At 41.0% G+C, this 5,194-nt stretch overlaps 1 protein-coding gene across 1 annotated transcript in view; it reads right to left on the bottom strand.

The window, feature by feature from the left end:
• IVNS1ABP (influenza virus NS1A binding protein) overlaps positions 1-3,846 on the bottom strand; it is a 16,306-nt gene extending 12,460 nt beyond the window's left edge. The window contains exon 1 of the mRNA XM_015824732.1: positions 3,697-3,846. The gene's annotated coding sequence lies outside the window, so the exon portion shown is untranslated. The remainder of the gene's footprint in view (positions 1-3,696) is intronic.
• Positions 3,847-5,194: the final 1,348 nt, after the last annotated feature.

Here is a 5,194-nt window from a genome sequence, read left to right on the forward strand (position 1 = left end):
CGACCTGTACGCTCCCACAGAGTGGGTCTCCTCAGGGTGCCGTCGGCCAGACAGTGCCGGCTGGCGACCCCAAGGGGGAGGGCCTTCTCTGTGGGAGCTCCCACCCTCTGGAATGAACTGCCCCCAGAGATCAGGGTCATCCCTGATCTCCCTTCCTTCCGCCGCGCCCTTAAGACTTGGTTATTCCAGCTTGCAGGACCGGCCTAGGGTAATTTTTAGAGGGGTTTTAATTATATTTTAATTGGACAATGTTCAAATATTTCTTTTAATTAATTTTAAATTTGTAATTGTTATTTATGTATTTTAATTGATTGTCAGCCGCCCTGAGTCCGCGAGGAGAAGGGCGGGATATAAATCCAAATATAATAATAATAATAATAATAATATAATAATATGTTACAATTATCAACTTGAGCACAGGTCAGATTAAGCAGCACAGCACTTACTATATAAACATTACAGAAATTGGAAAAGAAATCTATCACTGCAATTCAGTACATTGAAGAGAATTGAAAATTATGTTTTCCTAAAGTTTATTGTATTTATATGGTTGTTTAGTCACTTTGAAATGATGGCTAAATAAACATCTACAAAAACAAATAATTTTTAAGCCTCTTCAATGTACCAAATTACAGATAGAATTTCCCCAATTTCTATACCATTTTTCAATAACTTAAGACTTTAATCATTTCAGCTAGGTTGTATCATGTATATATTCCCTCTTGTGTTACTGGCATAGCTTCAAGAAATTAAATATTCAAATCCATAAGATAACTATTGCCATCCACATTATTTTGTACAATTTTCATGATCTTTGAGGTTGAAGTAATACAAGTACTTTGATTTGAATTGGATGAACGGATATATGACATAAGAAACTTTCAAACAAAATTTTAAATGTTTAAAAAGTATGATAGATTTACTAAAGAATGTTCTTGAAGGAGACATGTATCAATTTATGAAAATATTTAAATAGACAGTTATTATATAACCAAATGATACTTGAAAACCTATGCATGTTTCATAATTTATGTATCTCATATAAACTTAAACCCCAACCATTAACAGCTGCAACAGTGAGTAAAATAAAAAATAACTTCAGATTTTTTTTAAACAATTGTGTAACTTTATCCCTTCCTGTGCAGTTATGATGCATCCAATTTCAAAAATAATTGATAAATAACCAAATGTGGTTATTTACAGGTGTGAAAATCTGAGTAAATATTATGCTGAAAATGTACTTCAGGGGAAAGGGGGCAAATCTCTAGCAACTAAGATCAAAGAAGAGTCAGAAAAAGTTGCACAATAGATTAAAGAAAACCACCACTATCACTAATTATAATATTTCTAAACACAGTAACAATTTCTCAATGCCAGAATGTTGAGAAAATGCTATTAAGAAAAGCCTGGATGAGAGTTGAGTAATGTATAAAACAGCAAGGCATTAACTGTCCTATGAAAAATAGAACTGCACTTTAGTCCTTTTGTAAAAGAGGGCAAAAATAAAAAGTAATGGAAGTTGAAAAAAAATCCCAGCTTCCTGACATTCATATACTATGCCTTTCAATATTGGTAGCCTATACCTTTCCTGGAACCCCTTGAACTATACAACATGTGTGGAGTTTAGCTCAAGTAAGCCAAATAAGCATAATATAATTATGACTGAACCTTTCTAGATTTATGCTGATTAAAGCAGCAGTACTAAGGCTGGGTTCTTTTTCACAATGTATTCTTCCCATCTCACAACACTCTGGTTTCTGTTCAGCTGATACAAATATTTCACCCTATTAATTCTACCTCACAGAAATAGCTATTAACATGGAGGAGGGGCTGTGATACAGGTGTGTAAGCTGTACTTAAAAAAAGCAGAATATTTGGATTGAGAAATTATAGAGTGAAGAGAAAGTTACAAACTCATTAAATGTAGAGCCCTTCCCAACAATTTTAAAGGAAAAAAACCTTCCTATATTTTGAATCCTAGATTTTTTTTTTGTTTCAACACAGAATACAGCTATTGAGTTGTACTATTCAGGAACAAGCAAATGACAAGACATAAATTAACACCAATATTTGTGTGAGGTTTACATTTTGACCACAAGGGAGCATTTACTACTTTCCTTACTTAAAATCCCAGAAATAACCATATACTATATTTCAGAAACATTCTGCATAAAGAGATTTAAGTCAATTATTTAATAAATTTAAGATATGGAAGACTAATAAAAGCTGTCTCCTTCCTCCGTAGCTGTGCAACATACACATTCAATCATGCAGCTTTCATCTTTCAATTGGCTGAAAATGAAAGCACACTAGCCAATCACATTTCTTCCACCAAGAAGCATATTGGAGCAGAGGGTTTTCAATCCTATGAGCTTGGCAACAGGATGCAGCAACGTGGAGAACGAACAAAGGAAAAGCAGAATAAGAAAAAAAAAATCTACTGAACTTCCAAATAATGAACAATTCTCACCTTACAGCTTATTTTCCCCACTTCCTAGCAATTCTAATATTGCCATTTTAAAATCCTCGCCAATTCTTGCTTTCTTTCAAACAAGGATACTCCCTAACGCAGACAAAACAAGCCGAAAAAACATGTCTTGGCTTGCCATATGCCAATGCTTTCAGACATGGCCAATCTGAGAAACAAAATATTCTGTATGATGAGAGCATCATTCTGGGAAAGGTCAGGGCTTCTACCTGTATTTCAAGATTGTCTGAGGGATGACAAGTCAGATTTTCTGAAAACACAAGAATTTCGACGCCTTTTATTTCAAAACCGGCCTTCCCATTTTAAATCACCTACATTATTTGACCTAACTGCAAAGAAGAATATTCTCTTCCCCTTGCAGTCTTTTGAGGAAGAAATGTAAGCAATGGATAATAATCCCATCTCAGCAACTCAGTCTTGAACCCGATGAAGCCTTTCAACTTAATGCTACAAAATCGGAATGACTTTTGGTCTTACAGTTTTTACCGACACAAAATAAAAATACTTTTCCTTCTTAACTGTGATTTATGACACCACGAACATATAGCCAGGCACCGATTAGGGGGAACGCCCACTACTGCAACCATCCACGCCGAAATTAAGGGCATTACTGACACAGCAAGGACTCTTTTCGCTTTTTCCATTCCTTGGCGGAAGAAAGCTGCACCGAGTCTAAAAAGGCGACAGTTTTTCCTTGGAGCAAAGGAGAGGATTTTCATCATACTAAGGATTTTCATCATACTAAAGGATTTTCATCATACTAAGAAAATCGAGGTGGAAACACCCCCCTGAAAAGGACTAAATGTTCCTTACTTGAAATCTATGCATAATGAAATGTTTAGACGCAGAAACATTTTTTTTTTCTTAGCAGAATCCCCTTCCGTTTCCACTGCGCATTTTATGGATCAAAGCAATCCACGTGCGTTACCCGAGCACTGTAGTCTAGCCTACAAAATGCTCCAAACAGCCGCTTTGCCGCTCCTTTTCCTCCCAACTCTGAAGGCTCCTCGCGGCCAGGCGTGCTCCAGAGTCCCTCCCTCGAGATCAATGGTCTTCTATGCACAAGGCTGCAACCTACGGACATTTTCTTTTTACCCCCTCGGAGACAAAAGCCCAACCGCGCTCCCAGCAACGGACTTCGGTGAAGCGCTAAACCGGAGCCTGTGAAAGACGCCATGAAATCGCCTGCTGCCCGCCCTTTTGCATACCTGCAATTGCACAATATAGACGACACCGTTCATATTGAGAACGTCCAGTCTGTAGAGAAGGAAAGGAGGCTTCTGCTTCCAAGACGTGGGGCGCGCCGTGGCACTTCAGAGGAACTACCAGACGGGAGAAGGGGGACAGAAGATCGTGGACGGGGGGGGGGGGGAGGAAAACAAAAAAAAAACAAAAAACGGGAACAGCAGCGGCAAGTAAGAGAAGGGCGCAACTCGTTCCGCCTCCCCTTCGCCGACCGACTCCGCGTGGCAGGGCAGCGGACTTTGGCGCGCACTCACGCGCAGGAACAACCGAAAGGCGGGAAGGACGAGCAAATCCGACGTCAGTCGTGACGAGGCAGCACGCGTTTTTGGTTTTTTTTTTTTTTCCTTCTTCTCCAGAAGGGGAGAGATTGACAAAAGACCGCAACCACCCTTCTCGCGCTCCGGCTACCCGCCTTCTGCGGCTACTCCAGCGAGAGCCGGAGAGGTGCGTAAAAGACGTTGTTGCCGGCGCTCCGCCTCCTCGCAAGGGTACTTTTTTATCTATATTCGGTAACCCTCCGCCACTAGCTAAGATGATAGATTACAGCTCGTGGTGTGACAGAATCAGATTACTCCGCGGGTTGCCGGCTAAATAGACTTTAGCGGCAATAAAAAAAAGAGTTCCGCCTCGCAACAGATCCGGCTGGGAGCTCCTCCTTCATCTCTCTTCCCCCCCCCTCCCTACCACTCCACCCGGCTCGCGGCAAAGTGGGTCAGTAGAAGGGGGGGGGAGGGTACGCGAGCTGCAGAGTGTTATTCTCCTCGGAGAAAAGAGGAAGCCGCCGTTCTTCCTCTTTCCATCCGTTCGAAGGGGGGGAAAAAATGAAGCGATTTTAATCCTGCCGGTTATTTACTTGTGGTATCGAGGGCCACTTGGCATTGCAATCGCCTATTCGGCGTGTTTCCCCGTCGCTCCCAGGCTGAGGATGTGTTTTCGTTGTTGGCTTCCAAATTTGTGCAGCAGCCCGATGCGTCCGCCTTTATATCTGAACTCAATTCTAACTCGAATAAAATCATAAACGTTCGACCAACCCAAATTCGATCTTAAATTCTAACGATTTGCGCTGTCTCGCTTACTTCCAGACGAGGCTGCTTAATTTTTTTTATTTTTTTTATTTTTTTGCTCTGTTGGCTTAAAATTAAGATCCGGTAAAACTCCCTTCCTGTGTAGAAGAAAGGTCGGGTAGATGCCCTTTCTGGCTGGAGTGGCAGCTGCAGTGCGAGGGGCTTCAAAGATCTTTCCTGCGGCTTTGCAGATGCTTCCTTGAACCGGCAATCGGGGAAGAAAGACCGGTTGAACTGGGCAGACTAATTTTGAATAGACATTTGTGGGACCGCAGCCATATTAAGATGATTTGCTCTTGTCTCCTGCACGAGGAACAAAAACTCCTTTAAGACATTCATTGAGTGTTTCGCTTATTACGGGGTTAAAATGGGGCTGACTGATTTGTGACTAAATACG

Source organism: Protobothrops mucrosquamatus, unplaced genomic scaffold (genome assembly GCF_001527695.2).
Source record: "Protobothrops mucrosquamatus isolate PMUCROS unplaced genomic scaffold, P.Mucros_1.0 scaffold2330, whole genome shotgun sequence".
In the NCBI taxonomy this organism is placed as follows: Eukaryota; Metazoa; Chordata; class Lepidosauria; order Squamata; family Viperidae; genus Protobothrops; species Protobothrops mucrosquamatus.